We start from the raw sequence: 26,985 nt of genomic DNA, 5'->3' as shown, positions 1-26,985 counted from the left end.
ACCTAGGACCGGTTTCTAGCTATCGGCCGTCTTCAGCCAGGATAGCTCGACTCCAGTGGTGTGGAGAGCATGGGACTCACGTCTGAGCATACCCATCCCACTCGGGGTGACAAATGCAAAAACAACAGTTGATGGACAGGATGCAGAACAAGGTCATACATTCACCCCAGTACGGAGATCTGGGCCTAAATCCATCGTTTTTTTGCACTCCACATCACCCCAGTTCAGACATGGCCTTATGCAAATCAGTCTGACCCTGTGCCTCATGGGAACAGTCCAGCCCGAACTGCCAAGCCATGTCTTTCCTGGACCGAAATCAGGCATCCTAGGACCGGTTTCTGGCTATCAGCCGTCTTCCGCCTGTCCATCAACTGTTGTTTTACATTTTGGCACCCCGAGTGGGATGGGTATGCTCAGACGTGAGTCCCGTGCTTTCCACACCACTGGAGTCAAGCTATCCTGGCTGAAGACGGCTGATAGCCAGAAACCGGTCCTAGGATGCTTGATTCCAGTCCAGGAAAGAAATGGCTTGGCAGTTCGGGCAGGACTGTTCCCATGAGGCACAGGGTCAGGGCTAATTTGCATATGGCCATGTCTGAACTGGGATGGTGTGGAGTGCAAAGAAACGATGGATTTAGGCCCAGATCCTTGTACTGGGGTGAATGTATGACATTGTTCTGCATTCTATCCATCAACTGTTGTTTTACAATTCTTATTTAGACATGGTTTTGTATTTAGACATCGTTTTGTGCTGTGTACATTAAGCTTCATAGACATTGCATACCTGTACAGAGGTAGTGCAATACAAATCAGTGTTGATTTACAGTTTGCAACTGTGCAAAATTATGCATCCTGAGTAGGTAGATTATAGCTGATAAACCACATGGAGGGTTAGTTTAACGTATCCCATTAGTCATCATTAGAACACTACCAGGCAAAATACAGTTAGCGCAAAGCAAACAAATGAGTTTTAATTGCCAGGCAATGGGTTCAAGGTAAACTTTTCTAAGTTGAACATTCAAGGAGGCCAAGGTTAACACGGTCACCACATGTGAGAGGAAGGAATATTTAACCTGGATGGCTAAATAAAATAATGCACTGGCAAAGGCAACACGGTGCCTTTGTGGACAGCGTAACCATTGGGATGGTGCCAGACTGATTCTATGCACCCCCTCAGGATATGTTGTCCTGTAGGCCAGCTAGCTCACAGAACCAGCATAAACACCCCTAAACCTAGGCGGGTAACAAATGGTTCTGGCAGCCAATTAGCATGACAACCTTGATCCCCCAGGGATCATGGAAACAGATCTAGAACCCTTTTGCCTAGTCACTCGTGCTCTCGTACTCTCAGAGAAACATACAGGGAATATACAGTGGGACGTTTCCAATGTTTATTGAACCAACGTGATTCTTGTATAGAATATATGTGCTGCAATAATCAATACAGAGAAGCAGATAAAAAGCTCCACCATTGTGATAAGAGTGTATAGATGGAAGCATATAAAACAATATAGCTAATTGGACGTACTCCTACTAGGCAGTCCCCAACCTAAGTGTCTAGGGCATGTGTGTGTCTGTTCTGCAAAGAACTCCCGTACTGGATGATTCAACCCCGGTTACCTGAAGGGAAAGAATGTAAGTTCCCATCTTGGTCGCGAGCTGGACACCCTTCTTAATATCAGCAAGCTGCTGGGCCGAACCTTCAGCGTGTAGAGACCTCGTCAATGACAGCAAAGCACTCCTCTAAATAAACACAGAAATGCCCGTTTATTTAAAATTGAAAAGCATCCTTGCGAGTCCAGTGCAAGCAAGCATTGTTATGGTCTATAGATAGCGGAGTAGCCTCGTGGATGAAAAATAGAAAGACATTTGCACAATGTGACGTCGAGGCCTTGTACATGGTGTTCAAGGAGTTGTGATAACGTTAAGCAAAGCGGAATCTGTAAGCAAAATGATTTCAAAGAAACTAATCCAGCATTGACACACACTCAAATGTTTGTAAAAGGTTATTGTGTGAAAGGAAAGGCAATGTAAGAAATGTGTGTTCTTAAATGTGTTAGAGCTTTAATTAATGCGCCTGATCAGCAAATAAACCTATTACCTATTAATTTTCTCTGATTGACCTAAAAAATGCGGGGCCTGATCCTATGTTGGCGCAAACTATGCACACATTATTTGTTTGCCTCCTGTCGATTGTCCTCCTTCCGTTTCCACAAAGTTGAAAGGTCAACACAACGTAGGTGCAACGCGTTTATGGGCTCCTCCAAGAAGCACCGCAAGGATGGCGAAGAACAAGAAACATGAACACCGGGACAAGGAGCGCGGGGCCCGTAAGCGTTCCCGGGGGCGAGGTGGCCGCGACCGAAAGACTAGCCGAGGGGCTGCTGCTGCCGTTGAGGGAGGGCCGCCAGTTTCCGCTGTCACTGCCCCCGTGAGCTCCAGGCGTTGGTAAAAGAAGGAAATGCCAGACGAGCAGCAACAGCAGGGTGAGAATGATTAGGTGTCTCAGCCTTAATGGGTGTGGAATGCATCTTCCTTACACGTATTTAGCGAGGTCGTGTTGGCTGATGCTCGCCCTGGGAGAAGGTTGCAGGAGCAGCAGTAGAGCGATACGAAACGACCGAAATTCCATGTGTGTATGAATAGCTGGCACTGAATCCTTTGTAAGATGCTTTACAGCTGGTGTTAAGCGGTACCTGGTATGTACATTGAAAGCGAAGTTCAGCTAGTTGCTAATAAGTCATGGAGAGTTTTAATACCACGTACACTTTCTCATTGAACCTGTAGCATGTGCGGCGATAATAAGCCTGTAATGAGGTGTGTATCGCGTCCAGTCTGCCTCTGAGCTTTGCAGTGAAGGAGACTTGTGTCTGTTTTTGTGATTGTATAGCAGGGGCGCTTGACGAACACTTGAGTGAATCTATGAGGGTTTGGACAATAGGTTACGGACTTACGAGTGTGTTGAGGTGTACGGCAACCATATACAAAGCCTCTGAAACGGTATAGTCTGCGAAAGGTTTCCACATTCCATGCGTGAGTATGGACCATATCCAACTCTTTATGTAATGAGTGTTTGTAGAGCGCACATCTCACCCAAGAGGGTATCCAGGCGGTAGAAAGAAGGGACTGTGTCGGCTTCAACAGGTGCCTAATGGAAATCATACTCTGTACACCTTCAAACTCCTCCGCCCCTTGTACCCATGTCATCCTGCCCCTACCCTCTCCCCACAACTGTATTCATCCTCATGCCTCTTAATATATAAGTAAATAAACATGTGATAAATTGCATCTCACCTTCAGCGTGGTGGAGGTCAGCCGCTGAGGGCTTTATTACTACATTGAGCAAGATATTTTTGAAGTCCGAGTCGGTGTATAATACCAGTTAATTGAATCTGAACATGTGAAGGTGTTGTATGTATCCCGTGTACAGCCTTGTACTTACAGGTCTTTTCAGTGTGTAATATGTACTTGTGGTATTTGGTCTTCTAAAGATCTCATTTGTTATTGACAAGCCTGGCCCTGAACCGTTGTGGTTTACACACATCACATAATTAGTAACAAGCCTAAGCCTTCATTATGTTCCTTTAACCATGGCAATCTCTATATTGAACCTGCTAGCATTAGTGCATGCATACTGCGGAAATGCTAACTAAATCATCAAGTTTTAATTTTATATTTCATAAACCGTCAGCTAGTTGTTTCTGAGCACATAATGAAAGGGTCGGCGTTGTCAGCCATTGATTCAAATGGTTGTTATCCTTCACTGGCAGTAGTGCAGCATATTCACAATATCTTTAGGCAGTTTAGGCTACAAAGCGGCGAGTGGCCGTCATGGAGGGTGTTTGACATTACTTAGAGAGGAGATTTTACGTGAAATTTTTTTTTGGAAGGGGGACCTTTTTGTACAGTGGAAGAGAAGGAGTTTGAGTTTCAGTTTATTATTTTGCACCTATTCAGTCTTGGTCAGTGGAAGGTAGATGGACAAGAAGGGGACCCCTACGTAGCACAGTAAACCTGCTAGCTAGTAGGGAGAATTACACAAGGGGTAAAGACTGGCTAGGTACAATAGGAGTACAGCATTTCAGGCTACTATTTCACATAAAGAAACACTAGTCAAGTGCACTAATCATAATCTATACACATGACCATCAGTATGTATTGTTTCCACAAATAACTTTATTTCAATTGCTTAAAGGCAATGTATATTATTTGTATTATAAATATATCTTTATAAAAGGGCATCAACAGAACATATTTTTAGTTTTTTTTTATATTTGTTGATTTCTCTATAATTATTGATCCATGTGTACAATATACTAATATACATTAATTGGTCTGTGAAAAACATGTACATAGACAAAATCACCTGTCTAGAAAACCTATAAAAATACATAAATGTGACAAACAATTACCATCACAAAACATGAACATTTAAATAAAGAGACAAATACTAATTACATTCTCAAATAATTAGATGGCTGGCGGTAGATTGAAACTACGTGTGTTTCGACTTGTATACGTTCATCAGGCAGACTGTCACAACTTTCTCTACAACAAAATAGACATGGTGTGAACATACAAGTGCACTAAATACCTGAACATGAAAACATCTTTATATTATAAGAGCAGTTCATGGTTTCTTTAGGTAAGTTATCAATGTGAATGCTCTCGTATCTAAAAAAAATCTATTAAAAACCAAGTGATCTTAAAAATGCACAGAATGCTGCTCATGCAGTCTACTGATTATATGTAACCATCACTGTGATTGCTAGATCATAATACCCTATAGCCCAATAGGATATAGAAAATGAAAGACATACCAAAAGACAACCTGAAAGAGTAATGTTTCTCAATACTATAGTAGGAGAATAAACATTAACTTATAAATCTAAGTATGTCCTCCACTATAGGTGCTATCAGGGAGCACATATAATTTGATCTCCCAGGTGGTGTACACGTGCACTAATAGGGCATGTGGAAAATATATACCTAAAGTATTAGGAGCCGCAGTTCAAAATCCTTTACTGGACAGGTCTAGCCAGAGGTAGTTCAGTGCAGATGCAAATTGATACCATACTAGACATTAATCTGTGGGTTCGAAAAGTAAGAATTACTTAAGAAATTGCAGGTAATTGGTGTTTAAGATGTATGCTAAACCCATCTTGACGGTTTCATGTACTTGGAGCATGGTGTGAGAGCAGGGATTATATTTACAGTTTATAAATATAAAATATTTTAATGCTATTATTAGAGAAACACTTACAACGCAACTTTTACAACGCACTACCTTTACAACGAAACTTTTACAACGCAACATCTATTACAAAGCATGCCATTACAACGCAACCATTACAACGCATGTCACTACAACGCATGTCACTACAACGCATACCATTACAACGCATACCATTACAACGCATACCATTACAACGCATACCTACTCTATCCAATACTTACCCTACTGTTGCACCCCTGGAGTTAGAATAGTAATTTTTACCCCTACACTATCCAATACTTACCCTACTGTTGCACCCCCTGGAGTTAGAATAGTAATTTTTACCCCTACACTATCCAATACCTACCATACATGCAATGTAATGGTATGCGTTGTAATGGTATGCATTGTAAATGTAGTATGCATTGTAGTGGAATGCGTTGTAAAGGTAGTTTCAAAGAATTCGTTGTAATGGCATACGTTGTAATGGAATGCGTTGTAATGGATGTTGCGATGTAAAAAATGCATTGTAAAAGTATGCGTTGTAACGACATACATCCCTATTATTATTGAGAGGTCGTTACAACTCATGATTCAAGGCCGTGATAAAGGGCATGGTATGAGTTTTGATTGCTGTTGAAGCAAACACATTGGGTCATAAGATGGGAATGGTAAGCGTGTCTAATATTGTTGGGGTGGCATAGTTATAAGCTAAGTGATGGGTAGATGTAGCTTATATTGATTGGGTGAAGATCACAGTTTGAGTTATTATGAGAAAGGAAGCACATGACCTATGGAAAGTAGAAATAAGCTGCTTCTTGAGAGAGGTGGTTAAGTAATGTCCTTTCAAACTGCAGACCAAAGAACAAGTGGTCCTGCATCATTTTTTAGGCCATAAAAATACTGCCCCACGTTTTGCCATGTGCAGTGCGGTTTTAGTTGCCTGGCTTTTAAAATGAAATAACATGAGGAGCTTAATCCTAAACCACAGGCGGAAGTGACGACAGTCGCTAGTGTTCTAGCTAGTGTTGCTGCTCCTGGTGGTGGAGTGCTCTCCCGCGAGCCCAGCTTCCAATGCGGCAGAGCGGAGCCGCAAATTACTTTACTTTTCTGCACTGCAACATCCACCAGCATTACTGAGTGCCGCGAATTGCTGCAAATTTTCCCCGAGATCGGCAAGTGCCGCGAGCTGCCTACTAGAGTGGCGGGAAACAGGGCCGGCCCTAGGCATGTGCAAAGTGTGCACCTGCACAGGGCCGCCAAACCCCAGGGGCCGCCACGACGAGGATCCGTTCGTGGCACTGGCGGCCCCCTGGCAGGATTTGGCGGCCTCCGGCTCCGAGTCCGACTCACCCCGGCTAGCAATGGATTTTAGGTGAACATGATGAAAGCCCAATAGACGCTGTTAGGGTGAATTAGAAAGAACTGCAGAATGCTGAATTTCATGTGTGCACAGCTCAGGAAGTCATTTAATCTGACAAGAAGGCCCTACAGTGTATTATTTAACATAGCTTGGCCTGACTTTTGGAGCAGCCGCGTAGCGCGGGGGGGGGGGGGGGGGGGGGGGGGGGGACCGCCCCAGGCGGCACCGTTTTGGAGGCGGCAAGAGCGGCACTTGTGGCCAGTTGTGGCAGCCTTCATGATTTATTTGGGGTTGTCTGACACTTTGCCAGTCAGTGTCCCCAGCCTCACTGAGGGGATCAATGAGGGTCTCGTTTAATAAAAGCAGCCGGTGGGCAGTGCTTTATTTCCCTGCTTTTGTGCTCTGCCTGCCGAGACAATTAACACCTAGCTGGCATGTTGGCTGGGGCTGGGGGCACTCAGTTGTTGCTATAGTGACCCGGGTTAGGCTGGCTGGCGCCGCGTAGTCTAAGAGTTATACATTGTATCGACCACTGCGCACTGGAAAAATAACTTGCTAAGTGTGGCCCCGGGAGCGTTCTGGGAGTCACGTGATGTGGGACTTCATCGGCTACCTTGGAGTTTAAAAAATAAGAAGTGTCTGTCTTGGTCCATGCAGCAGCACAAGTGATTGTTTTCTTTCTCTTGCGCACACAAATGACATCGCAGCTTACGTGAGACCCCATAGGCACCGGGTGGTGGTGTCAAAGTTGCCAGCAGCAGAGAGTGGCCATGGAGGACGTGTAACAGTTAAAGTAAAGTATTTGGAGGGCATGATCATGGCAGCAGCAGCAGCACTAGTCTCTGCTGATGATCGAGGACAACCAACAGAACAGGTAACAGTGCTCACCCAAAATACCATATTCGATGTGCATTTTCAGCTCTGGCTAAAGTTTGTACTGAAAGAAAATTTTGTGTGTAATCTGTGCAGGATTAAAAGTGTGCACGCCTACCATGAAAGACCGTTAACGCTGTTTAATAACCATGTAGGTCAGTTATTTAACTTGGTGCCTCTTATAAGAAGGAGATGCACAGATCTACCCGGTGGTTAGATTGTCCAGAAGACGTAATGTTAGATTGAATCTCTGCCAGCTGACAAAGCCCCCTCCACCAGGTGCAAGGGACTAACTTCCGAGACAAAGAGCTCCGAGCTCTCCTTGGAGCAGGCACACACACCCCTTGGCAATGGTGCCTGCATGGTAGACTGAAACACTCCTCAGCCAATGCGGTGCTTTTTCACACTTCTTTGTTTGCTCTTAACTATTGCCGTGGAGCCTGCAAACAAGCAAAATAGGACCTGTTCAATGCGACTAGAAGCCTGGATCTGGCACGAGAGGAGCTGGTGGGGGAGAGACTCTGAGTGCTCACACATTTTAACGTCTACACAAAACTGCAGAAATCGGACATCAAGCTGCCTGCATGCTTTTTATAATTAACCATTACTGTTGTATTATGAAATATTTTGTTTACTCGCATGGTTGTGCAGCCTGCATCAGATTGTATGTGTCTGACAACTTTGGCTAACCTTGCCTTTTACTAGCGCTAATTGTGTTTATCATTTTAAACCACCTCAGACTTCTCCCATAATATTACACAACAGGCTCAAAAGTCCCAGCATGTAAAAGGAATGCTTATGTTGTATACCCGTGTATAAGAACTTCAGGCGCATTTCCACTGGTTCTGTCTTCTATAGACCCTAATATGGTGCAAGAAGTGGAAATCATTTCTTTAATTGATCACCTTACGCTAACGTGGCCTCTTCGGCCAGCCCGGAATAGTGTTACATTAGATTAGAAGTATTCAAATGTCACACATAACCATACTGCCAGCATATAAATGTCACATAAACAAACTGAAAAATTGACAGCTATGAGCAAGGGGTAGTAGTTAGCCCATTTCAGCTACTGCTAACTTTACTGTGAGGGACAGAATTCTGCCCTTTCACAAGGAATGCCTCAACACAGAAATCACCCCCTTTCAGTGGCAGGCACTACTATAGCAATAAGAGTTTTTTTTAGAATGAGAAAAATATTGAGAGCATGCTTCCCCCTCATTTAACAGCCCTGCCAAGTATCGAGCATCAGGATTTAGACCAAGGCAGAGTCTGTATGTAATGTAGCTCTGTGTGACAGGCTGCAGCTGGTGTGATTGTGCCGCAAGTGGGGCTGGGGAGGTAGCAGGCGGCGCCGCAGACCAGGGCAGACCGCGCAGTCACCTAATCATTTTTATTGATGACCCTATTTCTTTTTTAAATACAGCCTGTTCTTAGAGTTTCTTGTTGCTTAGATTGGTGTAATTTCTGATACTTATATATGTTTCCCTCGTCTTTAATGCTTGATTTTGTTCGGGAGAAAGTATCACTCATGGTAATTGAAATGTCACTCATATTTACACTGAAATTATGAAAATGTCACACATAGCTATCTGAAATCTTAGCAGCTATGAGTCTTTTGTAAGCCTTCTCACGGCTCAGAAGTGGGTAGTTTCCGATATTTATTTCTTCACATGGACTTTATTCCTCAGTTACATTTGTGAGAAACTGTTACTCAAGGTGTCACGAATTTGGAACTACCAATGTCACTCATGAAAGCAATTATTCCATAGAAATGTCACATTTATCAATCTGAAAACTTGACAGCTGGGTGTAATTTCTGGTATTTATATGTTTTTCTCGTCTTCATTGCTTGATTTTTCTCGCAGTGTCACTCATAGTCATTGAATGTCACTCATAATTACAGAGAAGTTCAGAAAATGTCACACCTAACCAATCTGATACCTTGGCAGCTATGCGCATGTTGCACGCATGGTGGTGTGGTGTGCGCACCGCTACAGGCCAGTCATGCGGAAGTCAGGCAGTCTCTCCTAGGAAATGTCAACCTCCAGCGCACATACAGGGGGCGGCAATCTGAGGGATAGCCCCGGGCGCCACAAGCTCTAACTACGCCCCTGTTTTGGAGGGAAGCATAATAACGTGTGGTCATGCAGGGCTTCATATCCGCATCTCTGCCGTTTCTAGGCACTGCAAGTAAGATATTTTATTCTGGGGGAGTGAATCAGAGAGCGTCTTTGCTGGGCGGCTAGCCCGAGCACATATGCATTTAATTGATATACGTACGTGTTCTTTGTAGCGCTTCGAAGCACGAAGATGAAGGGCGCACATATAGAAGAATGCAAAAATGCTGTAACCCAGCAAAATGTAAGATAGTTGCAAAAAGACTGGTGCTTGCTCTGGGGAGCATAATATTGTGTCTGAGAGCCAGGGGTTTGCATTGTGCATTTTCCTGTACATCGCTGCACTTGGTGACCCACCCACCCAGAGTAGGAGGTATACCCGGGTGCAGGGTCTCTGGTGTTGTTAGAGGCAGCATTCATGCGCGTCACGGTGGGTCACGCTCCCGCCAGGGAGAGTGCGTGAGCGGTGGTGCCAGTGCACTGGCTGTGCGTCGTCATCGTGTCTGCAGTGTGACTGGGCGAATATTACGCTGCCACCGACGATCATCAGAGAAGAACACGTGTCCCGTGTCCGACTCCCGAGTCTCCGGATTGCCAGGTATTGCCGGCAGTTCTGAAATGCGCTCATGTGTACAGTACACTTACTGCATCTTTACAATTACTTTGACTGAGGACATTGTCACCATCCCGCAGCACATGCCATCTTTACAGAGCGACATTGTCACTGCGGTGAAATCTTGCACATATTTGTAATGCGGTTGCTGGCTAGATATCAGGCCGCCAGACTGAATACACCTTGGGAGGGGCACAGCATTGAGAGAACATGGTTTGAGTCTCACTAAGTGACCGTGTTTGATGCTCACAAAGTGACTGAAATTCTCAGGCCTGAGGTTAAGTTGGACGATGGAAAGGTGTGACGTTTTAAGAGAATGGCTGTAACCTCGAAGGTACTACAGATGGCGTGGGAAGTCGCAATCGGTGATGATTGACGCTTTAACTGATGGTGAAAGTGATTGTGAAGTAAACGTGCCAGGCCCCAGTGGAATAAACTAGTGTAATCCAGGAAATGTTGGTGTCGCGATAGTTTTACAACACTACAGGTTCTCTATTCCACCACCCACCCCCCTCCCCACCCGTCCTGTGATAATAGTGCTCTTTGTGTCGAAGCGGTGAGTGACTACATCCGACCCCCTCTTCCGGGGCCCCCACCTACGCTCCCTGCACAGGGCCACCATGAGCCTAGAGCCGGCCCTGGAACCACAAATTACTTTCTCGTGCGTCCGGAGCTGCAATTCTCCTTATTGTGAGGAGGGAGCCGCGAGTCGCCTCCCAGTGCGGCGAGAGCCGCGAATTGCTTCAACGTGAGGCGGGAGCCGCGTGCTGTCTCCAACGTGGCAGGACCCGCAGGACATTGCTCACAGTGCAGCGGGAGCAGAGTGTTACTTTCCTGTTAGCCGCGGATTCCCTGCCTGGCGCGGCAGAGGCAGTGTGGCCTTTTCATATTGGCAGGAGCAGCAAAAAGATTGCCAAATGTGTCAGAGTTGCCTCTTTACTTGGCAGGAGTTGCAATTTAACTCACTTTGATAGTATCAGAGCAGCAGAGCAGAGCAAGGACGCCGAGAAGACACTGTGAGGAGCTGCGCATAGTGTGGGAGGCAGGGGGAGACTGAGTACAGAAGACAGTGGTCTAGGTGAACAAAGGGATGGTGGTGAATGAAGCCTACCACTGGCATTTGCCTCTAATTACAACTAAGTGGCCATCTGTATTTATTATCGTCCCTTTCAAGGCCCTGGTTGTGGTTTAAGCCTAATCTGGAACAGGCTTTAATTACCAGGTTGCTTGAGCAGCAGGAATAACCCACGGTACCATTGTTAATAGCAGTTCAGTTACCAACAAACTAATGATTAATAACTAGTGTCTGTGAAAACCGTATAAAACGCATAAGAAGCGGAGAGTTAGGGAGTGGAAACTTGGTGCTAGGTTCGGTATTGCATGAGCGGCGCACCGGTATATTGGCGCTTTGGAACTTAACCAGCGTGGAAGGGAGACTGGCCGCGCAACAGAGACAGACTCTCCCCCCCCCCCGAGCCGGTAAGTGAAGCCGGCTGGTATTTTTCTCTTTTTTTGCCTCTGTTCCCTGCTTGTGCTCGTTTTTGTTGCCTCTGTTCCCTGCTTGTGATTGCTTTTCTTGCCTCCGTTCCCTGCTTGGGATCGCTTTTCATGCCTCTGTTCCATGCTTGTGATCGTTTTTCCTTGCCTCTGTTCCATGCTTGTGATCGTTACTCCTTGCCTCTGTTCCCTGCTTGTGATCGTTTTTTCTTGCCTCTGTTCCCTGGGGCGTTACTGGGCAGAGATGGGCGTGTGGTTGACCTAGACTGAGGGAAGCATTGGGTGAGCTCTGTGAGTTGGTGGGGGCCTCGAATAACCCATTTGTAAATAAGGAGACTCCCCGGAGTGAGGGTGTGTGTGTGTCTCTGTGTGTGTGTGTGGCTGTGTGTGTGTGTCTTGGGCTCTGTGCGTCTTGGGCTCTGTGCGTCTTGGGCTCTGTGCGTCTTGGGCTCTGTGCGTCTTGGGCTCTGTGCGTCTTGGGCTCTGTGCGTCTTGGGCTCTGTGCGTCTTGGGCTCTGTGTGTGTGTGTGGGTCTATGTGTGTGTGTGTTGGGCTCTATGTGTGTGTGTGTTGGGCTCTATGTGTGTGTGTGTGTTGGGCTCTATGTGTGTGTGTGTATTGGACTGTGCATGTGTGTGTGTGTTGGACTGTGCATGTGTGTGTGTGTGTTGGGCTGTCTGTGCGTGTGTGTGTGTGTGTGTGTGTTGGGCTGTACGTGTGTGTGTGTGTTGGGCTGTACGTGTGTGTGTGTGTGTTGGGCTGTGCGTGTGTGTGTGTTGGGCTGTGCGTGTGTGTGTGTTGGGCTGTGCGTGTGTGTGTGTTGGGCTGTGCGTGTGTGTGTTGGGCTGTGCGTGTGTGTGTGTTGGGCTGTGCGTGTGTGTGTTGGGCTGTGCGTGTGTGTGTTGGGCTGTGTGTGTGGGTTGTGCGTGTGTGTGTGTTGGGCTGTGCGTGTGTGTGTGTATTGGGCTGTGCGTGTGTGTGTGTGTGTGTGTGTTGGGCTGTGCGTGTGTGTGTTGGGCCGTGCGTGTGTGTGTTGGGCCGTGCGTGTGTGTGTTGGGCTCTGTGTGTGTGTTGGGCTCTGTGTGTGTGTGTTGGGCTCTGTGTGTGTGTGTTGGGCTCTGTGTGTGTGTGTTGGGCTCTGTGTGTGTGTGTGTTGGGCTCTGTGTGTGTGTGTGTTGGGCTCTGTGTGTGTGTGTGTTGGGCTCTGTGTGTGTGTGTGTTGGGCTCTGTGTGTGTGTGTGTTGGGCTCTGTGTGTGTGTGTGTTGGGCTCTGTGTGTGTGTGTGTTGGGCTCTGTGTGTGTGTGTGTTGGGCTCTGTGTGTGTGTGTTGGGCTCTGTGTGTGTGTGTTGGGCTCTGTGTGTGTGTGTTGGGCTCTGTGTGTGTGTGTTGGGCTCTGTGTGTGTGTGTTGGGCTCTGTGTGTGTGTGTTGGGCTCTGTGTGTGTGTGTTGGGCTCTGTGTGTGTGTGTTGGGCTCTGTGTGTGTGTGTTGGGCTCTGTGTGTGTGTGTTGGGCTCTGTGTGTGTGTGGCTCTGTGTGTGTGTGGCTCTGTGTGTGTGTGTGTGTGTTGGGCTCTGTGTGTGTGGCTCTGTGTGTGTGGCTCTGTGTGTGTGTGTGTTGGGCTCTGTGTGTGTGGCTCTGTGTGTGTGTGTGTGTGTGTGTGTGGCTCTGTGTGTGTGTGTGTGTGTGTCTCTGTGTGTGTGTGTGTGTGGCTCTGTGTGTGTGTGTGGCTGTGTGTGTGGCTGTGTGTGGCTCTGTGTGTGGCTCTGTGTGTGGCTCTGTGTGTGTGTGTGGCTGTGTGTGTGTGTGTGGCTGTGTGTGTGTGTGTGTGTTGGGCTGTGTGTGTGTGTGTGTGTTGGGCTGTGCGTGTGTGTGTGTTGGGCTGTGCGTGTGTGTGTTGGGCTGTGCGTGTGTGTGTTGGGCTGTGCGTGTGTGTGTGTGTGTGTTGGGCTGTGCGTGTGTGTGTTGGGCTGTGCGTGTGTGTGTGTGTTGGGCTGTGCGTGTGTGTGTGTGTTGGGCTGTGCGTGTGTGTGTTGGGCTGTGCGTGTGTGTGTTGGGCTGTGCGTGTGTGTGTTGGGCTGTGCGTGTGTGTGTTGGGCTGTGCGTGTGTGTGTTGGGCTGTGCGTGTGTGTGTTGGGCTCTGTGTGTGTGTGTTGGGCTCTGTGTGTGTGTGTTGGGCTCTGTGTGTGTGTGTTGGGCTCTGTGTGTGTGTGTTGGGCTCTGTGTGTGTGTGTTGGGCTCTGTGTGTGTGTGTTGGGCTCTGTGTGTGTGTGTTGGGCTCTGTGTGTGTGTGTTGGGCTCTGTGTGTGTGTGGCTCTGTGTGTGTGTGGCTCTGTGTGTGTGTGGCTCTGTGTGTGTGGCTCTGTGTGTGTGGCTCTTTGTGTGTGTGTTGGGCTCTGTGTGTGTGGCTCTGTGTGTGTGTGTGTGTGTGGCTCTGTGTGTGTGTGTGTGTGTGGCTCTGTGTGTGTGTGTGTGTGTGGCTCTGTGTGTGGCTGTGTGTGGCTCTGTGTGTGGCTGTGTGTGTGGCTGTGTGTGTGTGTGTGTGGCTCTGTGTGTGTGGCTCTGTGTGTGGCTGTGTGTGTGTGTTGGGCTCTGTGTGTGTGTGTGTGGCTCTGTGTGTGTGTGTGTGTGGCTGTGTGTGTGTGTGTGTGGCTGTGTGGCTCTGTGTGTGGGGCTCGGTGTGTGTGGCTCGGTGTGTGTGGCTGGGGTTGTGTGTGTGTGTGGCTGTGTGTGTGTGGCTCTGTGTGTGTGTGTGTGGCTCTGTGTGTGTGTGTGTGTGGCTCTGTGTGTGTGTGTGTGGCTCTGTGTTAGGGGTGGGCGGAAAATCCGTTCCGCTCGCGGATTTTGCGGATTTTCGGGAAATCCGCAATCCGCGAGATTTGCGAATCTCCCGCAAAATCCGCAAATCCGCGAGCAGCGGATTTTGCTCGCACTGCTCGCACTGTTCGCGTGAGTTCGCGTGAGTTCGCGCCCCGCGAATAAGTGCAAAATTGCAGAAATACGATCTTAGCAAAACTGAAAGTAACTACTTACCAGGTTCAAAAGTTCAGGCTCATCATTAGTAGCCATTTCCTGTAGTGCTTCCTGAGGGGCCCCTCCAGAGTTCAGTTGCCAGTTGAAACTATTATGTGACCCTGCTCTGAACCTCAGAATAGTTACACATATGCCACAAAGGTCCTGAATTACAGCTAAGGGAGACAAGCAGGAGCCAGGCTGGAAGTTAAAATCCATTAATCAGCCCCTAATTCATTATTGTCAGTTGGGGCAGGGCAGGTGTTGTAACTAATTTTGCAACAATGAAAGCACTTAGCAAGTGCAAAAGATCACTAATCAGGGCGCACTAAGGAAGCAGGTGCCAGCTAAAAAAATATTCTGTGACACATTAATCAGCCCCAAATTAATTCAGGTCACTTGAGGCAGGGAAGGTGTGCTTTGCTTTGCCGAAAATAATGTACACTGGACAACCAGAGGGTGTGGTGATGAAACAGAGGGTGGCATGGGTGGGCCAGAGGGTGGCATGAGTAGTCAGAGAGTGGCAGTGGTGACAGAGAGTGGCAGTGATGAAGAAGAGTGTCCCAAACAGGCTGGACACGTAGAAACAACAAGTTCGCGAAACTTGCGACCCGACAGGTAAGTTCGCAATTTGCGAAAGTGTACAAAACCCTCGCGAACTGGCAGAAACACGGGCGAACACAAAAAAAAAAAAATCCGCAAATTCGCGGGAATTCGTGGATTTTGCGGATTGCGAATCCGCAAATCCGCAAAATTCGCGAACGCGAGATCCGCAAAATTCGCTCATGCCTACTCTGTGTGTGTGTGTGTGGCTCTGTGTGTGTGTGTGTGGCTCGGTGTGGGTAGGTGTGTGTGGATCTGTGTGGGTGGGTGGGTGTGGGTGGGTGTGGATGTGTGTGGCTCTGTGTGTGTGTGGGTGCAAATGCAATAGGTCCTGCATTTGCGGGAGATTAAGCTATTGGCATTGTAAATGACAATGCCATTTATTTATATGTTTGTCATGAGCAATGCCAATAGCTCTAACTTTAACAAAGACAAGACCATTGCATTGTAAATGGTCGTTTTTAGGTTTTGCCTAGCCAATGCGTACGAAGTACGCATGTGCTAGGAAAAAGCTAATGAGTATAGTATGGGGGCTGGGAATACGCCCCCGTCTTTCATTGGCTAGCTCCATAAATGGAGGCTAGCCATTGGAAGACGGCTCTGTCCTTCAATCCCAGACCAGATTCGGGGGCGTTCCCGAGAATTTTTGGTTTTTGGCTACGTCAGCCGAAAGCCTGTTCTCGGGAACGCCCCCGAATCTGGGCCGGCATTGACGGCACCCGGAAGAAGTCCAGGTGAGTGCTTAGGAGTTGCCAAGATCGTTCTCCTTAGCCCCCGCTTTTGTGGCCTAAAAACTCCTGGCTGTGAGCGCCCCTGCCGTGAGGTAACCCTGCTGTGTTCCACCGCCGTGGCCCGGGGCCTGAGACTGCCCTAGAAATCGCCGCCCGCATCTCCAGAGCCACGGAGACCAAACCGAAGGGGCAGCTAGCTGATTGGTGGCTGGCACGCAGGAGCCGTGCTCTGATAGGCTGCTGGCACGAGGGAGCCGCGCTCCGATTGGTCAAGGAGCTCTGACGTCATCAGGGGGGGGGGGTTCGCCTCAGGGCCGCGCTGGGATTGGCCCATCGCTTGCAGAGGCCATGTGAAGCCGTCCGTGAGAGCATGAGGGGGCTGTGGTGTGATAAACAGTCCCTGCTGTCTAAGAGAAGGGGCAGGGGTGGGGCTGAGGCTGCATTCCGACCCGTGACCCAATGTCGGGGTAACTGGCTGGCATCTGTGACCGTAGTTTGTGTTTCCTCCCGACCCCTCCCATTGTCCATATTCCCTTTGTGCCTGCCCCCCTCCTGCCGTAGCTTGTGTGTCCTTCTTCCCTCTCGTTTTTGTGTCCTTCTGCCCTCTCTCTGCCTTGTGTTTTCTGTCAATGGGCTGTACCCCCTCTCTGACTGCCAGGTTTATGTGGCCGCCTTCAAATCTCAAGGAAAACTGGGGGTTTGATCACTGTTCAGCGAGGTCCCAGCGCGACTCAAGCCCCTCGTGAAGCGCTGCCCCTCCTCGGCCCCCCGTGTTTCCTTCCCACAGCCCCTCGTGAAGCGCTGCCCCCCGTGTTTCTCCCTTCAAGCCCCTCGTGAAGCTCTGCCCCCCTCGGCCCCCCCGTGTTTCCTTGCCACAGCCCGTCGTGAAGCGATTCCCCATCGGCCTCCGTGTTTCTTTCCCACAGCCGAGAAATGAAAGGAGGACCCCGCACAAGTTAATTGGGGACTGGGGGGATAGTGACTCTAAAACAGACTTGGGCGTCCCCTGGTTTCTTTGTTGAGGGGACGCCCAAGTCTGTTTTAGAGTCTTTCCCACAGCCCCCCGTGTCGCTCTGCCCCACCCCCCACACCCCCGTGTTTCTCTCTCACAGACTCTCTTGGTGAAGTATTCCTCACCCCTCCCTGTCCCTGCCGTGTTTCCTTCCCACAGCCCCTCGTGCGGCGCCGCCCCCCTCTAGGCGCTACGCCGCCTTTGAAGTCAGGCCTGTAGCGCCTGACGCCGCCTTTGTTGCCAGTCGGAGGCCTCGGCAGCGCCAGGCTCGAGAGCTGTAAAATCCTCCTCTTTGATGTTTCTCTTAATCTTTTTACAATTCCGCACTCGATTCAATTAATTTAGACGAGTCTGGTCGTTGGCTTCACCTTGAGGATACATTCAGATAATACCGGCAAAGATTAAAAAACACGGATAACGAGCGGCGCAAATCCTTCGGTTCCTTCAAACGCAGCAACGTGGGCTCAAAAGCAGCCATACAAATGAGCCCAGCACGCAGGGAGGGGCCCTGCACGAGCCCAGGGGCCCTTCCTGGCACTTCTGGGCGCTTTCATCTAAACTGGTACACAGTGTACCTACTTTTCATGTCTGTGGTAGTGTGAAGTCAACTCAGTCTACAAAGAAACACGAATATTATAGAAGTGGACAAACTCTGCCAAGGGCCTGGCGCATGCACCTCCCTGGAGAGACCTCTAGTCTGTGCTCAGACATGGCCCCCTCTCTGTGCCAAGGGCCTGGCGCAGCACCTCACGGGCGAGACCTCTACTCTGTGCTCAGACATGGCCCCCTCTCTGTGCCAAGGGCCTGGTGCAGCACCTCACGGGCGAGACCTCTAGTCTGTGCCCAGACATGGCCGCCTCCCAGTGCCAAGGGCCTGGCGCAGCACCTCCCTGGTGAGACCACTAGTCTGTGCCCAGACATGGCCGCCTCCCTGTGCCAAGGGCCTGGCGCAGAACCTCCCTGGTGAGACCACTAGTCTGTGCCCAGACATGGCCCCCTACCTGTGCCAAGGGCCTGGCGCAGCACCTCACGGGCGCGACCTCTAGTCTGTGCTCAGACATGGCCCCCTCTCTGTGCCAAGGGCCTGGCGCAGCACCTCACGGGCGAGACCTCTAGTCTGTGCCCAGACATGGCCGCCTCCCTGTGCCAAAGGCCTGGCGCAGCACCTCCCTGGTGAGACCACTAGTCTGTGCCCAGATATGGCCCCCTCCCTGTGCCAAGGGCCTGGCGCAGCACGTCACGGGTGAGACCTCAAGTCTGTGGGTGTGTGTGCCCAGACGTGCCCCCCTCGCTGTGCCAAGGGCCTGGAGACGCACCTCGCGGGTGAGACCTCTAGTCTGTGCCCAGACATGGCCCACTCCCTGTGCCAAAGGCCTGGCGCAGCACCTCCCCGGAGAGACCACTAGTCTGTGCCCAGACATGGCCGCCTCCCTGTGCCAAGGGCCTGGCGCAGCATCTCCCCGGAGAGACCTCTAGTCTGTGCCCAGACATGGCCCCCTCCCTGTGCCAAGGGCCTGGCCCAGCACCTCCCCGGAGAGACCTCTAGTCTGTGCCCAGACATGGCCCCATCCCTGCTGCCGTAGCTTGTGTGTCCTTCTTCCCTCTCGTTTTTGTGTCCTTCTGCCCTCTGTCTGCCTCGTGTTTTCTGTCAATGGGCTGTACCCCCTCTCTCTGCCTCGTGTTTTCTGTCAATGGGCTGTACCCCCTCTCTGACTGCCAGGTTCATGTGGCCTCCTTCAAATCTCAAGGAAAACTGGGGGTTTGATCACTGTTCAGCGAGGTCCCAGCGCGACTCGTCTGTTCGGGCGCCTGCCCACCACTTTGTGGGCTAAAAGACCTCTCCCTGCTTTGGGCTGACCCCACAGGGTACACCTGGCCAGCATTTCATTTGATCCCAATGTGCCATGAAGCCTCGTCCCTTCTTCCACAGGAGCTAAGGTTCCCACCGCTCCTGCAGATTAGTCGCGCCTGCACGCTGGCCCTTTATGTGGTGTGTGATTGTAAATGTATTCATATAGCGCTTAAGAGCCTTGACGAGGCACTGATGCGCTATTCATCGGCTTGAAGTCATTCAGATCTCCGAGTTCAACCTTTGGGGCGCTGGCAGGTGGGAGCCCTTTACACCCACACTTTAGGGACTGACTGCAGCAGTAGATTCAGTTTAAAACCCTTGTCTTTACTCATCGGTGACCTACAGAGAGGCCCCTCCGCGCCTTTTAGAAACGAATTCTACAGACCACTTTCGCGTGTTTGTGTCCTTGGCACGAGCTGGTTTTAATCTTTAGAAATTCCTTCCGACTGTTTCAGAAGCCGATGGAGTTAATTCACTTCTTTTCGGCGGCGGAACCAACCCTATAGATTCCCCTTTAATGGCTCAACTGGAATCCCCTTTAGTATCACAAATCTTTTAAAAAGTTATTTTTTTAACACAGTAAGTCAATGTCGAATTAAGGGGTTCAGGCGCCAGGACTCGCTTGTGATTTTTAAATAGCGCTTATGTTTTTGCCGCCTTTTTTGACATTTAGGTCTGTTTGCTTTCAGTTCATTTGGATCTGTTTATCCATGTTCATCTGTGTGCACTGTGAAAAATGAACGACGCTCCCGTATTTGCCTGCTAAATGTGCACTCATTTGTGTCTGCGAACGGTGCTGGTATTGTAAGCATCACAGCTAAAACAAGAAGGCACTCACTCCCCTGAAAACATTAGCATTGTAGTCAAACACATCCGTACTTCAGAAATAGGTATATCCGTTGTGACCCCTTCCAATCCTTCCAAGCGGGCAGCGCTGGCACCATGTGAGCTTGGGGCTCGGAGCCGCACCATGGTGGGCCTGAGCGGCTGCCCCAGGAGACACCTCTGCTAGCCCCTGCCGCCCCCCGCCCTGCTCTGCTGGGCCCTGCTGCTGCTCTGCGCCCCGGAGAGCTCCGCGCTGGCAGACTTCTCAGGTAAGACCCTCTCTGCTTCCCAGCCTGCCGTCACCCAGCCTGCCCACTCCCAGCCTGCCCTCTCCCAGCCTGCCCTCTCCCAGCCTGCCCTCTCCCAGCCTGCCCTCTCCCAGCCTGCCCTCTCCCAGCCTGCCCTCTCCCAGCCTGCCCTCTCCCAGCCTGCCCTCTCCCAGCCTGTCCCCTCCCTGCCCTTTCCCAGCCTGTCCTCTCCCAGCTTGTCCACTTCCAGCTTGTCCACTTCCAGCTTGTCCACTTCCAGCCTGCCCTCTCCCAACCTGCTCTCTCCCAGCCTGTCCCCTCCCTGCCCTCTCCCAGCCTGTCCTCTCCCAGCCTGTCCTCTCCCAGCTTGTCCACTTCCAGCCTGCCCTCTCCCAACCTGCCCTCTCCCAGCCTATTCCCTCCCTGCCCTCTCCCAGCCTGTCCTCTCCCAGCCTGTTGTCGTGTCCTGGTGGCAGAAGGCAAGAGCGTGCACTGCGTCCCCGAAGTAACAGCCATAAAGCAAGCAAGAAGTACGCCCCCTCCCACCAATCCCTGTTAGGTAGTGGAAACTGTCCAAACTGGGGTGCAGACAGCCACTCTCACCTTTCGGCCTGGTACCACTGCACCAGCCGCACTATTCCTGCTTGTGACCCTTTTGCCTGCTTGTGCTTGTTTTTGTGACCCTGTTGCCTGCTTGTGCCTCCGTGTGCCCCGGTTGCCTGCTTGTGCCTCCTTGTGCCCCTGTTGCCTGCTTGTGCCTCCGTTTTCGTGCCCCTGTCGCCTGCTTGTGCCTCCGTTTTCGTGCCCCTGTCGCCTGCTTGTGCCTCCGTTTTCGTGCCCCTGTCGCCTGCTTGTGCCTCAGTTTTCGTGCCCCTGTCGCCTGCTTGTGCCTCCGTGTGCCCCTGTCGCCTGCTTGTGCCTCCGTGTGCCCCTGTTGCCTGCCTGTGCCTCCGTGTGCCCCTGTTGCCTGCCTGTGCCTCCGTGTGCCCCTGTTGCCTGCTTGTGCCTCCGTGTGCCCCTGTTGCCTGCTTGTGCCTCCGTTTTCGTGCCCCTGTTGCCTGCTTGTGCCTCCGTGTGCCCCTGTTGCCTGCTTGTGCCTCCGTGTGCCCCTGTTGCCTGCTTGTGCTGTGTGGGTGTCTGTGGAAGGCTCTGTGTGGGTGTGTGGAGGGCTCTGTGTGGCTGTGTGTGTGGGGAGCTTTGTGTGGCTGTGTGTGTGGGGGGCTTTGTGTGGCTGTGTGTGTGGGGGGCTTTGTGTGGCTGTGTGTGTGGGGGGCTTTGTGTGGCTGTGTGTGTGGGGGGCTTTGTGTGGCTGTGTGTGGGAAGGGCTCTGTGTGGCTGTGTGTGGGGGGCTCTGTGTGGGTGTGTGTGTGGGGGGGGCTCTGTGTGTGTTTGTGTGTGTCATTTGCGAGAGATAAAGCTAGTGGCATTGTAAATGACAATGCCATTTATTTATGTTAAAGAAACATAAATAAAAATAATGTCAAGAGCAATGCCAATAGCTCTAACTTTAACAAAGGCAAAACCATTGCATCGTAAATGCTTGTTTTCTTATGACATTGTTTTTGTACTTTTCTTAAAGCAGACATTATTTCATATGCATTTTTCCACAAAGTAACTTAAACAGCAGCTGATTTGAGAGCAGTGAAATAATTGACCACAGCCTGGGTCAATGAAATCAGATTAAAAAAGAATCCAACAAGAGTCTTCTCTATTTAACGTCTAATGTATTGATTTATGTCTATCAATAGTCACACCCATAGTATAAATTGAACAGCACTGTCCTGGAGGACTTTTTTTTATATACTATAGACGTGCACACTTCCACCAGGCACACACACCACCAGCCGGCAGTGCACACTTCCACCAGGCGCACACACACCACCAGTTGGCAGTGCACAATTTCTGCAGGCACACACACCACAAGCATTCAGTGCACACATCAATTGTTAACGCATCCACAATTAACTATTGTAGCAATCGCAGTATGGCACACTTTACTTTTAACATATTCATCTAAAGCGCAGCATGCCACCATTGCTACAAAAATAAATACACATTTTTTTGGCTTACAATTTATAGTCTTGTGTTGCAATAATTAGCAATGCCAAAAGCTCAAACATAATTAATGCGAGACCTATTGCATTGCAAATGCTTGTTTTAACAAGCGGTTGCAGGTCAGTGTTCTGCCTACAACAGCTGGTAGGAGAAAGTAGATTAAACAAATAGTGCTCACCAACTAGACAAAGCAGACCATGTAAGAACACCAGTAAAAAGGTCCAGTCCTCATGGGATGTTACAATTGCAGACAAGGAGGGACCAAGGAGGGACTACTAAGTCTATTTACAAATTAAAAGCAACAATTTTGCAAGGACAGTAACAGGTGCCAATTGAAAAGATGGGCTTGAAATGAGCAGAGCTTCTATGCCTGCCCACGCTCGACCTAAAAATATATTTTTTACTGTTTCAAGATAGTGTATGTATGCCCATGTTTGAGAAACGGACAGCAGGGCAGCTGCTGGGCGCTCGCGAAAGAACAAGCCAAAGGTAGGGGCGAGACAGCAATGGTAAAGCAGGTGGGGAAATATACACCACTCCACCAGGAGAACAACAACGACCTCAACACTACCACCCTGCTGGACAACCTCGCCAACCTGGGACTCAAGCAACTGGTGACCACCCCCACCCACTACGCCGGACACACACTCGAACCAGTCTTCTCATCCAGCAAGGACATCGCCTTCAGCCACGCCACCGGACTCCACTGGACGGACCACAGCTGCGTCCACTTCAGCTTCGCAAGGACCACGATCCACCACCACCAGCAACAGGCTGCACGCAGGAACTGGAACAAGATCACAGCCGACCAGCTCGCGTCCTCCCTGAGCATGAACCCTCCCACCAGCACAACGAACCCTAGCCAGGCGGCCACCAACCTCACGAAGTGGATCAGCGACTGCGCAGACGAGCTCGCCCCCCTGAGGACCCCGCCCAGCAGACCCGGCAGCAAGAAAGCCCCATGGTTCACCGACGAACTCAAGAGCTCCAAGAAGAACTGCCGAGCCCTCGAGAGAACCTGGCGCAGAGACCCAACACTGGACAACATGACTGCCCTCAAGCTCGCCACCCGAAAACACCACCAACTCATCCACGCCACCAAGAAAACTGCATTCAAGGAACGACTGGACAACAACGCACACAACAGCAAAGAACTCTTCAACATCGTCAAAGAGCTCTCCAACCCCAACGCCGGAAACAACGACATCACCCCTTCGCAAGACCTCTGCAACTCCCTCGCCTCCTACTTCCACAACAAGATCGCGGACATTCACAACAGCTTCAGCACTCAACCGACGAACACCACGACCGAACCACCGCCCCCCACCACCACCCTCCGCGCCTGGACTCCGATCAGCACCGAAGACACCGTCCGCACGATGAACTCCATCCACTCCGGATCTCCGACCGACCCCTGCCCTCACCACGTCTTCAACATGGCCGACGCTGTCATCGCACCCCACCTGCGGGACATCATCAACACCTCCTTCGACACCGCTACCTTCCCGGAGAGCTGGAAGCACGCCGAACTCAGCGCTCTACTCAAGAAGCCATCGGCTGACCCCACCGACCTCAAAAACTACCGCCCCATCTCGCTGCTCCCGTTTCCTGCTAAAGTCATCGAGAAGACCGTCAACAAGCAGCTGGCCGCCTTCCTCGAGACGAACGGATCCCTCGACCCCTTGCAGTCTGGCTTCCGGGCCAACCACAGCACCGAGACCGCCCTGATCGCAATCACCGATGACATCCGAGCGCTGCTCGACAACGGAGAAACAGCGGCCCTCATCCTCCTTGACCTCTCCGCGGCCTTCGACACTGTCTGCCATCGTACCCTAGTACAACGCCTCAGCAACGTCGGAGTCCAGGAGAAGGCACTGGAGTGGATCATCTCCTTCCTCGCCGGAAGGACACAGAGGGTCCGCCTCCCTCCGTTCAGATCTGAAGCCACCGAAGTCATCTGCGGCGTCCCTCAAGGCTCCTCGCTCAGTCCAACCCTCTTCAACATCTACATGAGCCCCCTCGCAGACATCGCACGCCAGCACCACCTCAACATCATCTCCTACGCCGACGACACCCAGCTGATCCTCTCCCTTACCAACGACCCCGCCACCGCCAGAGCCAACCTTCACGAAGGGATGAAAGAGGTAGCCGAATGGATGAAGAACAGCCGCCTGAAACTGAACTCAGATAAGACGGAAGTCCTCATCCTGGGATCCTCACCCGCCGCTTGGGACGACTCCTGGTGGCCCCCCGCCCTAGGCAGCGCACCCAAACCAACAGACCACGCACGCAACCTGGGCTTCATCCTGGACTCCTCCCTCTCCATGACCAGACAAGTCAACGCGGTCTCCTCGTCGTGCTTCAACATCCTGTGCATGCTACGTAAGATCTTCCGGTGGATCCCCACCGAGACCAGGAAGACGGTCACCCAGGCCCTCGTCACCAGCCGTCTGGACAACGGCAACACCCTCTACGCCGGAACCACCGCCAAACTCCAGAAGAGACTCCAGCGGATCCAGAACGCCTCAGCACGACTCATCCTGGACATTCCCCGTCGCAGCCACATCTCCCGACACCTGAGGGATCTGCATTGGCTCCCGGTCAACAAGAGAATCACCTTTCGTCTCCTCACCCACGCACACAAAGCCCTACACAGCCAAGGCCCAGGATACCTCAACAGCCGCCTCAACTTCTACGCTCCCAAACGCCAGCTTCGATCGACCAGCCACGCCCTCGCCCCCGTCCCCCGCATCCGAAGAGCCACCACAGGAGGACGGTCCTTCTCCTACCTGGCCGCCAAGACTTGGAACTCCCTCCCGACCCACCTCCGCCTGACCCAGGACCACCTCGCCTTCAGGAAGCAACTCAAGACCTGGTTGTTCGAGCAGTAGCAGATCCCCTCCCCCCCCCCCCCCGCCCCCCAGCGCCTTGAGACCCTCTGGGTAGGTAGTGCGCTATATAAATGCAATGATTGATTGATTGATTGATTACATGTCCTTAAGGGGAAGGAGAATCGAGCGGGATACAAGACCTACCCGCTAGGCAGCATCTGTCGTCCCTGGGCCCCTGACGCTGTTGGTAACCCTCCCGCCGCATCCAACATCCCGCGGCTGCCGAGAGTGAGACCACAGCTCCCAGACAGCACTGCGACTGCCCCGCCCACCGCCACGCATCTCGCGCGCCCGGAGGCGCTCAAACAGTGGCGGCACCGACCGGGACTTGGGAAGGAGAATTGAGCGGGATACAAGAACTACCCGCTAGGCAGCATCTGTCGTCCCTGGGCCCCTGACGCTGTTGGTAACCCTCCCGCCGCATCCAACATCCCGCGGCTGCCGAGGGGGAGACCACAGCTCCCAGACAGCACTGCGACTGCCCCGCCCACCGCCACGCATCTCGCGCGCCGGAGGCGCTCAAACAGCAGCAGCCCCTCCTGCGTCGCGGGCAACGCCGGGCTGAGCCCGGGCAGAGGGCGGGCCGTCTGTGGCCGTCCGTGGACGACTGGGGACGGGACGGGCCACCTCCCTTACCATTGGCACTCAATCCTGAAAGTACCCGGCACTCTCTTACAAGGTACTGTCATCCGCTCTTCCATTTTTTTTGCAGGCCATTGTCACTCGCACTCTTAAGAAGGGCAACTAGCACAATCTACTTCTGTGCAGGACTAATCGTGTCTTTATACACTTTCTCCCATCCCTTGCTGTTGATTAACGAGGCACCCCACAGCAAATATGAGTATTCAGGGCAAGAAAACTAAACCACCTGCTTCTCGCCCAAATACTAGACTTCAGGCCACAATGCCGCAGTCCCTCCCAACACTGACGGCCATTGACCAAATGCTACAACAGACCATAGGGGTGGTTGCTAACGCAATTGAAAATACCGAAAGAAGATTATCCTTCCCACCCACAATGAGCACTGAAGTCCATGGCGAAGATTGCTCGGTTACTGCCATTGATCCTACGATCCTGGACTCTTACTTAACATCCACCTATGCCGAGCTGCCCTGTGCACAGATACCGGCCGAGACCTCAGTAGCTGATGATTTATCATTGGCTTTAGTTGAGTCCTCCATTAACAATAACGATCAACCCTGTATCTCGACTTCCCCCCCCCCCCCCTCCGGTGGCAAAATCAAAACCTGGTAGGGTGGGCTCTAAGACAAAAAAGGATAGTCTTCCTAAGAATCTAGGTACAAAGAAACAGCCCAATCATAATTTGGTAACCCCATCTGACTATCCCCGGCACCCAACTACAGGGATACCATGCTGGGTCACCAATATGGTGACGGATCTCCAGAACAGTCTAGAGCAAATAATTGCCTCCCACATTAAACCTCTGGTCTCAAAACTGGACAGATTATCTTCCATGTTAAACAATAAGACTATGGGTACAATTAAGCCACATAATTCCCAAGGTAACTCGTTACCCCCTGCTCTAGTCTGTGACTCTACAAAGGCACCCTGCCTTGAGGTAGCTAACTCCACCGTTCCAGTAGTACCAAATAGAAATCTGGACCGGCAACTACTGCTGCTAAGTCCTTAAACCTCATACCCCCCCCTATACCTGTAGCCAACCCACTAGGTCTTACCATATCTCCCGCTGTGGGCCAAACTGTCAAATCTAGTCAACATCCCAAGGAGGGTAAAAATACGGCACCAAAAAATGTACCTTCATCGAGACCTCCCCCATCTAAGGCAACCTTTAAACGAGTGCCGACAATAAATTTGCCCCCAGAAGAACAACCATATGTAGTTGCCCTAGTGGGTGTTCCACCCCTTAGTGAGGGGAAGAGAGAACATGAGGTAGACTTACATAATAAGTGTATACAGTGGCTGAGCCTTAATAGACCCTTACCTCCTAACATTTCAGGTCACATATTGGCAGTGAGAAGAGTAGACTGGATTGGAAGGGGCCCTAAAACAGTGGCAGGGGATGTTGTTACAATTAATTTTAGGGACTCCTCTGCTGTTG

General features: G+C 50.9%; 1 protein-coding gene across 3 annotated transcripts in view; it reads right to left on the bottom strand.

Annotated features, from left to right (window-relative positions):
• OSBPL7 (oxysterol binding protein like 7) overlaps positions 1 to 26,985 on the bottom strand; it is a 283,616-nt gene that overhangs the window by 212,119 nt on the left and 44,512 nt on the right. For all 3 annotated transcript variants that reach the window (XM_086924301.1, XM_086924303.1, XM_086924302.1), the window contains exon 2: positions 1,621 to 1,743. The gene's annotated coding sequence lies outside the window, so the exon portion shown is untranslated. The remainder of the gene's footprint in view (positions 1 to 1,620; positions 1,744 to 26,985) is intronic.

The sequence above is a fragment of the Lissotriton vulgaris genome, chromosome 5 (genome assembly GCF_964263255.1).
Source record: "Lissotriton vulgaris chromosome 5, aLisVul1.2, whole genome shotgun sequence".
In the NCBI taxonomy this organism is placed as follows: Eukaryota; Metazoa; Chordata; class Amphibia; order Caudata; family Salamandridae; genus Lissotriton; species Lissotriton vulgaris.
This window is presented reverse-complemented; position numbering and strand designations above follow the sequence as displayed.